General features: G+C 42.7%; 1 protein-coding gene and 1 long non-coding RNA gene across 2 annotated transcripts in view; one reads left to right on the forward strand and one right to left on the reverse strand.

Annotated features, from left to right (window-relative positions):
* Positions 1–11,392, reverse strand: part of LRMDA (leucine rich melanocyte differentiation associated) — a 1,038,240-nt gene that overhangs the window by 787,090 nt on the left and 239,758 nt on the right. The window lies entirely within an intron of this gene.
* On the forward strand, positions 3,973–7,616 carry LOC116856166. Its single transcript, XR_004380487.1, has 3 exons — positions 3,973–4,008; positions 6,529–6,651; positions 7,292–7,616. It is a non-coding gene; the product is annotated as an uncharacterized LOC116856166 (long non-coding RNA).

Consider the following 11,392-nt stretch of genomic DNA (forward strand, 5'->3'; position numbering starts at 1 on the left):
AAGGATGCAAAGGTGTCTGCTAGATGGAAGTGGAGAGGGCAGGTGAAGGCAGTGGGAAGGCCAGATTCAAGGTCCCCAAGGCAAGACAGAATCTTCTGCAGAGAACAAAGAGAGTTGCCTGTGACATACGATTTGGCTGAGGGGTAGAAGGGAGGAGAAAATCTTGCCAACAGTAAGAGTTCTAAACCTAAGGGAAACCACTGGAAGGTATGCAGCCTGTGAGTGCCATGACCAAGGACAGCATGGAAACCAGATCAGAGGAGAGCACAGGTTACGGTTGGAATTCCCCTCCATAAGGCTATTGGGGCTGTGGGAACAATGAAAATGATGATCAACGTCAGTGACCCGAGGAGCGAAAAAACTACTCTATTACTCCATCAGCATCAGTGCACAAGAAGTACATCTCCAAGAACTGGCCTTTGTTCTTGTGTTGCCAAGACTAGGCTCATAAGTCATCTAGCAGAGACTTTGCCCCTTTCCACAGGTTCAGTGGGGCTGGGCCAAGGATTCTAACAGCTCTGAAGTTCTTATTATCCACCTTCAGCATTCCCCCAACCCCAGCTCACTAGATATTTTCCTATCATTGTTAGCTCTATCAAAACATGAGCTGGAAGACAGATCACTTTCAAATCTAGGTAGTATCTTGCTAACACTTGGAGTGAAAGCTGCTTTTGTGTCTTTGGTCAAAAACAAGAGCAAAGGGGCGCCTGGGTGGCTCAGTGGGTTAAGCCTCTGCCTTCGGCTCAGGTCATGATCCCAGGGTCCTGGGATCGAGCCCCGCATAGGGCCCTCTGCTCAGCGGGGAGCCTGCTTCCTCCTCTCTCTCTGCCTGCCTCTCTGCCTACTTGTAATTTCTGTCTGTCGGGTAAATAAATAAAAAACCAAAAAAAAAAAAAACAAAAAAAAACCAAGAGCAAAGATACTGACCAAAACTAGATCTGAAGGTGGTCGAAATTTAATTTTCCAAACATCTTCTTGTTCCCCACCATCGTGGGTGCTGGCATTTTGGTTGTCTAAAGATCAGTGTATGAATTTTACTTCTCTTCCAACACTCCCTATGGGGAAGAGGAGTTGGTGTTCATGAATCTTCTATTGTTCTATTGTTGACAGATCCTCAAAGTCTCTCACATTTAGGCAAAAACCTAAAGCTGCCTTGCTGGGTGAACTGCAGGAAGACTGAGCACAGTCCCACAGCCCATCCCACCATAACTACCTCCAAATCCCCTTACCACCATACCCCCACTACAGTCAACACAGTTACATCCAGAGAAGGAATCTCCTGCCTTCTCAGGGAATCCGTGGCATTGTACTTCCCACTCCTCCTCACCCCATCCCAATGCTGCATGAGTCAACCCTCCATGTTCACCACTAAGTCTCACTTGTACCCTTCATGAAACGGTGAAACAGAAGCTCTAACAAGCATACTTCTTCACAAGATGGCAAAGGGGGAAGATCACCTGTTTTGGAATCAAGCGCACCTGGGCCCACGGCGAAGCCCTACTATCAGTGATGTTCTTCTAGGCCTATCGCTTAGGGATCCTCCATCTTTTCGTCATCCGTCCATCCATCCATCCATTCACTAAATAGTTTTCAGATGCCTATCATGTTCTAAGACTTCTCACATTTGTCTGGTTAAATCATGACAGTAATCCCTTAAGGCAAGTGCCCCACAAATTTGTTTTATCATGTACCCTAACATAAGTTGATTTACTTATAAATTATGTAAACCTATATTAAACAGGTAATTTAAGGGTCGGAAAGAAAATATCAAGATTTTAAATGCAATTTTACTCATCAGTGGTGTCAAATCCTCTTTGAGCTTACTGAAAAACAGGTAACCACATATATTAATTTTTTCATTACAGAGACTTTACATATTTATGCCTCATTATTTTTTTTAAATATGGGTTTAACACTTTGTAAAAAGCCCACTTAAAAGTTTAGTTCTAATTTCAGTTTAACACAATTTTAATAAATGAATCATAAATTTTAAAAGGTACTTAAGTATATATATTGGTTTCTTGTGGCTACTGTAACAAATTATCACAAACCTGGGGGCATTAAGAAAAATGCAGAAACTTATCCTCTTAGAGTTCTGGTACCCAGAAGTACCACTGGACCAAAATCAAGGTGTTAATGGGGCTACACTCTTCCCAAAGGCTCTAGGAGGGAATCTGTACCTTACCTCTTCAAGTCTCGGAAGTATGGTGGCCTTCCTTAGCTTGTGACCATACCATACCACTCCAATCTCTGCTTCTCTGGGCACCATTGCTTTTCCCTCCTACATGGTTGTCAGGTCTTCCTCTGTCTCTCTTACAAAGACATCTATGCTTATATTCAGGGTTCCCCAAGATAATCCAGGATAATCCCCTCATTTCAAAATTCTTATTTTAATCACATTTGCAAAGACCCTTTTTCCATGGAAGGTTAATATTCACAGGTTCCAGGGATTAAGATAGGATTCTTTGGGGGGACCATTATTCAGTACCACAGTACGTATGGAAGAAACTGATCACAGGTTGAGTTCATTGAATCACAACTCTTCCTCAATCTCATTAACCAGGTATGCTCAGATTGTTGTTTGAATTCAGTGGGTAAATTTCCACATTCCTTGATGTCAATTACCCAAAATGTGTGGCAATTTTATCTTTCACCAGTGAATTCAAAACCCACTGATATTCTTCTTGGGAAGACTTTTCAAATAGTTAGAAAATTCATTTTCCATTTTTTTTTTAATGTGCAGAGATGAGCATCTTTACAGATAACATACCAGCCACAGTTGGCAGGAAAGAGTTCATAGGATGATGGAAATCTTTCCAAAAATCTGTATTCAAATGTCCTCTCCATAGCATTAGTTTCTTTCATTAAGCATTTCTCAACTGCATTTTTTGCCAAACATATCTGTTAGGATTTATATTTCTGCCAGACATTAGGGAAGAAAAAATTTTAAAAGCTTGAATTTCCTAAGAGAAAAATAGAGAACTCATATTGATAATAATAATAATTAAAAAAAAAAAAAAAACCCTTTCAAGTTCTTCCTGACATGGTCAAGGAATCTCTGTTGGAACCAAAGATTTTTGTACTCCATCCCCAACTAATAATTAAGCAAGTATAACGTAAGGGTTCTGTTATTTGAGGATTTTTTAAATAAAATTAATCGCATCACTGATATCCTGTAACCAGAGTCAAATTTGCAAAATGCTGAAGACAAAAAAGAAGGGAAGACGTTAGTATGAAATGCTCCTCAAAGAGAATTCCCAGGTGACCTCAGTAATAGCCCCCATGGTGTGTGGCAGGTGCTCTTGTGGGAGACACCTGCACCACGTGAGGGCTCCAGTTCAGTCTGCACACTAAATATTGGCCTGGCTTATTGCTTTCTTGTTTTTAGATTATAAAAATCAGGAAAAAAATTCTAACACTCTTCCAGCATGCCAGTGGTTCTTATGGTATATTCTGCAGGCTTAAGCTCCTTTCTCTAAAAACTGTTCCCTGAGTTATGGGTGAGTGTTCTTATTATACTGATAGGGAAAAGAAGCTGAGAAAGGCTGAGGGAGTTGCTTAAAACAGCACAGACAGGAGGAATCAGAGCCAGGTTTTGATCCAAGGTTCTGATTCTGTATCTGGCTCATATTCCACTGCTCTATAATTCCTCCCTTCAAGAATGGAGCATGGAAGGGGAAGAAGGCAGCTCAGCAGCGTGGTTCAAACCAACTGGGGGTTCACCAGTTCTGCCCAGATTTGACTTTGGCTCCATCATATCCTAGTCATGTGATTTTAGATATATTAGACTCTACACTTAAGTTTTCTCTTTTTCTTTTTCCTTTTTTTACAGATTTTATTTATTTATTTGACACAGAGAGAAAGAGCGTACAAGCAGGAGGAGCAGCAGGTAGAGGGAGAAGAAGCAGACTCCCCAGTGAGTGGGGAGCCCAATGTGGGACTGCATCCCAGGACCCTGAGATTATAACTTGAGCCGAAGGCAGCTGCCCAACCAACTGAGCCACCCAGGTGCCCAGTTTTCTCTTTTTCAAAATGGGGAAAATAAAAGTATCTGTTCCAGAGGGTGATGGTAAGGAAGAAATTAATTAATTCATATGAAGTACATAAGACAACAAACACATAGTAAGCAAAAGTAAGCCCTCGGATGTTAGCCATGTGATAATTCCTATTGCATAAGGTTGTTGTTTTTTTTAAAGATTTTATTTATGTATTCGAGAGACAGAGAGCACAAGTAGGCAGAGAGGCAGGCAGAGAGAGAGAGGAGGAAGCAGGCTCCCTGCTGAGCAGAGAGCCCGATGTGGGGCTCGATCCCAGGACCCTGAGATCATGACCTGAGCCGAAGGCAGAGGCTTTAACCCACTGAGCCACCCAGACACCCCTCTTCTTGAGCTTTTATTAATTGTGAATGAAATATGAGGATGACTTATCTGTCATCAAGCTGATAAGGGTCCCCCACGGGCAAGAATGCATCTTTCTGATGCCACATAGGCACACCACCCTCTGCCTCATCTCCCACAGATATCTGCCACTTAAGAATCCAAGGCTTGGGTACCTGGGTGGCGGAATCGGTTAAGCATGTGACTCTTGATTTTTGTTCAGGTCCTGATCCCAGAGTCGTGAGATCAAGCCGAGTGGCCGGCTCAGTGCTCTGCGAGGAGACTGCTTGACACTCTCTTTCCTTCTCCCCCTCCTTTGCCTCCACTCCCTCTCTCTCTAAAATAAATAAGTCTTTAAAAAAAATATTTAAGAATCCAAGGCCAAGATCTCGGGCTTTGGGTTATAACACATGCCCTGCTGATACTATTTGTGTCTATAATTTGGGCATAAAAAGGCAACTAATATTCCGCAGGTGGAAAGGTCCAACCCAACCTGGGTCTATAGTGAAAATCATTTGAAAAGTATAACCTGTTACGTGTTAACAGCGGCTAGTATTATAAGGTTTTCTGTTCCCATCTCAAAACCTTGAGTTTACCTACCTAGCCTCAATGTCCAAACCAGAAACTTGAACTAGTTAAAATAAATAAATAAAAATAAACTGGTAGAAATGCCAACCAAAACTTTGTCTTCTGACTCTGCTGACCATCACAAGTAAAGAAAACAGGCCACAGTCCACACCAAATTACAATTTCCCTCATTTTCTCAAAGTACAGAGGAGATACATAAATCAATACACATTTCATCCTGTGGAGTTCCTCTTGGTCTGACCTCCTCCCAAAAAGACCTCAGACCCCATCAACTGTCTCAACACTACCTTATGTACCCTGGGTCCTATTTCTGGAATTTGATAAAAGCATTCAAATTCTAGTACTTGAAACAAAAAAATCAAGTGAGCCTCTAGTTTCATAACCAAGTATCATCCACATGAAAATGACAAGATGAGGACCAAAGAGTCTGGAAATGGGAAGCTAGAAAGCTAAGCAGACCCAGAACGATGGACGAAGGGAAAGCTGTCAGACTAACGACAAGGTGAAGGCAGGACTTGCATGCCAACACATTCAGGTTTAGCAGCAAGATATAGAAGAATCTCAAGGCTCCCAAGATTGCAGGTTAGAGAGACAGAGGAAAGAGATTACATTGAATTCGGGTCAAGAAATCTGAGTTTGCATCCCTGTTTTGCTCCTCTCCCAACCTTGGGAAAATTATTTTCCCTCTCTGGACCTCTATGTCCTCCTCTATAAAAGTGAGAGAGCTGAACCAGCTCATTTTTTTAGAGACTTTCCACTCAATTATTCCAGACCTCTTTGGTCATTACCAATCTGTGTACTGTTAAGGCCAGTAACACGTTTCCTGGGTTAAAAGAAGTTTTTTTTGTTTTTTTTGTTTTTTTCAAAGAAGTTTTTTAATTTAATAACTATCTGTTGGGCATAACAAATCAATCTTGTTTGAGCTGTTTACCAAGTATGACTCGTCTACCCTCTTTGGATCCCAAGGTAAGAACAGAACTTTGTGATTAGTTCTGCCAAGGAGCTATGATACATTTAGTTGTCAATGCAAAATCCTTCAGAACTCTTTCCCTTTGGTCCAGTGTCCAGCAGCGCTCAAGGTACCAAGTGCTCTGCCATCTTAAATCCCTGTGTGACTAAAATGATCAGAGCCCTTCTGCCAACCTACCATGTACATGAAGCATAGCAAGAAATACATCCTTGGGGCGCCTGGGTGGCTCAGTGGGTTAAAGCCTCTGCCTTCGGCTCAGGTCATGGTCCCAGAGTCCTGGGATCGAGCCCCGCATCGAGCTCTCTGCTCAGCAGGGAGCCTGCTCCCCCCAACCCCACCGCCGCCTCTCTGCCTACTTGTGATCTCTGTCAAATAAATAAATAAAATCTTTAAAAAAAAAAAAAAGAAAGAAAGAAATACATCCTTATCGTCCAACACCTTTGAGATTCTGGAGTTGTTACAGCAGCCTAAGGTAGCCAGCCCTAATGTATACAAGAAGTAGTCTGCAATTAAAATTACTATTACTCCCCTATTATTCCTTGTAACTATGGCCTATAATAAAATACATTTTTAAAACTGTTTATATTTCTCAAGGTAAAGCCAGGTACCATATACCTGAAGCTAATAACTCACTTTCTAAGGTATATGCCCATTACTCCAGCTTCTCAAGGGATCTCCTCAAAAAAACAATGACCATCTCCAGTAAGAATAAATAAGGTGAGAACACAGCAATCACACTTCGGCTGCATTCAGTATCAGGAAAAACTTCCTTCTTAAGGAAAAAAAAAAAAAATCAGGCTGCGGAGGAATATGACACAGTATCTTTTTTAAAAATGGCTTGTTGTAAAAAAACAAAAAATGGCTTGCTGTAGGTAATGTGCTCTTGCAAGCTAGAGCAGAAAGATTTTGCCGACAGAAAGCAAGTGAAAAGGAGCCACCTTCCATGGGGCTCTGAATGTAGATTACAAAAGACTTCAGGTCAATTAACAACTACGGAAGAGAGGGGTACAGCTATAAAGGATGACTTTATGAGGCCCTGTTGGAAAAGAAAGGGGGAAAGAAAGAACAAAGACATAGAAGCATAAAGATGAAATTAAAAAAAAAAAAACGGTCTGGGATATCAGAAATGTAGAAGTATATACATGCATATGAGATTTAAGCAGCAAAAAAGCTAGATGGCTAAAAAAATCTAACTTTCAAAAGGCACAGGAAGAGAAAAACAGGATAAAATAAAAGCAATCGTATTTTAATCAATTGATCATTTGCTATCTGAGGCTTTTGGGAAAATAGTGGGAAGAACTTTCATAGATAGAATACCTAAGAAAACCACAATTTTTTTTTTTTTTTTAAAACCCAGAGTCAAACTCCTATAGTTATTTCTGGCTTTAAAACAAGCAAGACACACCTCCCATCTTGATTAGTCACAGAGCTGCTGCTGGACAGAGAGACGGACAGTGTGACCTCGACTCTCATTGACTCAACAGCCAGCCCTCGGGTACCAGACACACAGGCCCAACTTACAAAGGGTGGGCAAACTCCCACCCGGTATGCAGATGCCGCGTTTCTCACCGACGGGAGGATGTGCCGATGAATTAGCAGTCAGACAGTGACTGTCATTGGTAATAACTTCTTATTATGTCAAGGAATTTACATGCAGATCAATGTGAGCAGTGCACACTCGCTTATCCCCACCATAAATCACTATCGATTGGCACACCAATTCCTCACCATAATTAGGAGCTATAGACAGGGTTGCAATGTTATCTTAAAATACTGTGTCACCACCCTCCACAGCACAGCTGGCACCCACGAAACTCCCGTGCTGCCACTCTTACTCTCGGCAACACGGCTGCTGTTGTTATCTGGGGTGAGAAGTGGGGAGATTAAGTGAATAAAATGTCCCTGTGTGCAGTGTCTCCTTGAGAGATTCCCTGTACCCTATTAGAGATTTTTTAAAAATGGGAATTCCTCCATATCCATGTTGAGTTCCTGTGTGCAAATGCGAAAGTTGGCAACATGCTGCTCTTAATCTGATTTATGCACCAATTTATTTTATACATTAGGCACACTGTATGCAGGCTGACTGATGCATAAAAATTTCATGCAAAAAAGGACTCACTCCCGCACAACTGCCTTTCAGTTATTATTACCTCTTGTGGTTCCCATCCTACGGTGGGTAGGACAAATGACTCCATATACCAAATGCATTTTGCCCACTATACAAACATTTTGATCTGTTTGTTTCCCCTCGGCTCCAACTCCACAGAGCTAAAAACGCTGTATCGTAACTTTCTGAAATCCTTTAATGCTACAAAACACCCGCTTATGCAGATAACTTCTCTCCATGTTCCCTCTCTAACTGTGCATTATCAACACACAAACATGCCCAACAGAGGCAAACAAACAGAGACAGACAGACACATACCCATGACACACCTGGGTATTTCTAGTTAATTTTTTTTTTTTTTGGTTCAAAATTTTTTTTCTCTGCATATCATAACCTCCATGCATTCCACGTTACTTTTCTAATTACCTTCCCAGGGATATGTCCCCCGAATATTAGTAACAGCAAAAATGCAAACAAACAAAAAAAGCTTTTTGGGTAGGGTTTTAGTTAAGGAAAAAACAGCTAGAAAAAGCATCTTTCTGTATTTTCCTTTTATTAGAAGTCTCCTTTCATCCAAGAAATATGGGGCCTGAAATAAATTGTACCATCCTGCTTTTTTTTTTATTCAAATCCTTGCCAGAGCTAGGCAGTATGCTAATGAAAACAGGTTGATAAATGACTCCCTGATATTTTCCAGACATTTTTCTCTCAGAAGTGCTCTAAACTGATGTAGCTCAAAGAGAATAAGGCGCATTAAGTCATTATATCAATTTTTGTTACCCAGATACTTCAGTCCCAGTTAAGCGCTGACAGCCAATATAAAACAAGGCAAGGGCATCATACGACTCCATCGATCAAATCTTGTCGTAGATAGATTGCCTATTACACAAATAGAACTAGCGGATTCAGTTTGTAGTTTTATGCTCTCCAATTAAAGGATAACAGGGTACTTTCCCATAAATCTGCTAATTGCAACTGAATTAATTTAACAAATTTCTCCAAGCACACAGGAAAAAGCGATTGGTTAAGCTAATGTAAACTAGCACAGGTTGTCACAAAGAGGCTCCCATAACATCCTTTTGCTATACCTTGATTGGGCAAGGTGTCACAAGTATTTAGCTACATTGTGGTTCTCTAGCAACAGACAGCTGACAAGCATAAAACATTGCACAAATAGGAGATAATTTATTTGTGGTACTTTTTTTTTTTTCTCTCCCTCGCTCCCCACTCTCCCCCCACCCTCAGAAGGAAATAACTCCCTCCTTGCATCTAATTAATGTTTCCCTCCAAGTGAAGCTGTTTTTCTAAATCAGAATTACAACAGCCAAAGCACTATATTACAGAAAGGGGTCCCTCCGCGCCACTCAGCCAACAGGAGGAGTGATGGGCAAAAACCAGAACAGCTGCGTATTGCATTTCAAAGGAGGAAATAGCTCAGGGCTCCTCAACAGAGCAGGGCAGATACGACACAGGTGCGGCACCCACTCTCCCACGTTCAAATACGCAGGTAACCGTGATAGCCCACGTGCCAGAATTAAAGCAGGACGATCCCAAGCCACAAAATAATGCATCGCAGTTGAATTCGTCGCCCGCTGTGCTCAGCATTGTGGAGACGAAGTTGTAATGACTGCAGGGGCACAGGGGCATTGAGCGACGACGACGCTCGTCTGCCTCTCCCACCTCTCCACCACGCCTCGTCATACCTCTGCCAGGGATTTCTGCGGACTGGCAACTCCCACAATGGCCTAAGACTGCTAAAGCTTGGGGACTCACAAGTGAGCAGGGGGTGAGGAAAAGAAAGCATATTTTCCAGATTTCGTGAAATAGGTCAGATTTTAAATATCTAGTCCCATCGTACCCCCTGTTTAGACTGGATATTTTCAGTGTGTGCTTGCAAAATACCGTTGCCATATCCACACTTGGAAGTGCCGCCAACACCTCCTACGTAAAGGGGATAGATTTCAGTTCTAGAACTTCTAGATGGGGCCCAAGGATGAGCAAGGAGAAGCCACAGAGCCCACGGAGACGGGGGAAGGTCAAGGCAGCAGTAAGCAGGATGATGGGCCTCCAAGAGTTCAAACTAAGGTTGGGAGTCGCTGGCGCCACTCCCTTCTCTTGGGATCAGAGCTTCTGGCTTCATTGCTACAGAAGCCCATTCCTTTTTTATAGTGAGGGAAAAAAATCCCAGTAGACCCTCTTTTCCAAAGCACATTTCTCACACCCTGTTTATCCACTGACGGTTCTGCTGATAGAATGACACCTCAATGGGACGGCAAGCTGTTTGAAGACAAGAACACATGCGTCTCAGTTTGTGGGCCCAGAACAGTAGCAACGATGCCTGCTGCCTCTGGGCATACAATGTACTCAATGACTTGAAACTGGCTCGTCATCTGACTAGAGGCAACAGGGTTCTTAGAAGGGAGAGAAGGTGTGGGTTAGGTCCAGGCAGGAAAGTATAGGGGGTTGAACCCTATAGACTATCCGTTTGCCACTTGGTAGTTAACCAGAAAAGACAAACACACACACACACACATCAAAAAAAGATATTTTGAGTAACAGATATTTAGGTAAAGATACTGCATCAAAAACATGACACGTGCGCGACAGCCCCAACTTGGCCATTACCTAGTCGTAGGATATTGGGATCCCATGTAAGCACCTCTTCCTCACCTATGAAAGAAGCTATGAGAGTAGATCCCACATTAGATCTGATGGAGGCTGGGAGATACAGCCGCTGGTTTTCAAAAAGCAGCTGCAGGTGGAATGGCATTCCGGAGCGTTCCTAGCCTCTAGGAACAGAACGTGACGCATCAGAGTGCATGGCCCGCAGTAAGGCTAAGGATTGTTTTCTGACTCTTCCCATTCAGATGTGCGGACTGTAATGGGAAATATATTCTTCAGGGTCACAGTCAAAAAAAAAAAAAAAAAAATTTTTTAAATTCAAAGCCACAGAACCAGTCCAACCCAATGACTGCACATGGAGATCCCGCAGCGCTATAATCACACGCATTCTCATTCAGAACTGGCCGGCCGCAAGGGTGGGAACCGGCGGGCAGAAGCCTCCTCTCCCCGCAGCAGCGCCTCAGTCACTTGTGATGACAACGAGCTGGGAAACCCCTCATCTTGGGAAAGTCGCCTTGGTGCAGAAAACGAAGGGAATCCTTTCAGAAAGGGTCCCAGGGGTGCCTGTATGGCTCAGTGGGTTAAAGCCTCTGCCTTTGGCTCAGGTCATGGTCTCAGGGTCCTGGGATCAAGCCCTACATCGGGCTCTCTGCTCAGCAGGGAGCCTGCTTCCTCCTCTCTCTCTGCCTGCCTCTCTGCCTACTTGTGATCTCTGTCTGTCAAATAAAT

This window comes from Lontra canadensis, unplaced genomic scaffold (genome assembly GCF_010015895.1).
Source record: "Lontra canadensis isolate GAN:19392208 unplaced genomic scaffold, GSC_riverotter_1.0 scaffold3, whole genome shotgun sequence".
Classification (NCBI taxonomy): Eukaryota; Metazoa; Chordata; class Mammalia; order Carnivora; family Mustelidae; genus Lontra; species Lontra canadensis.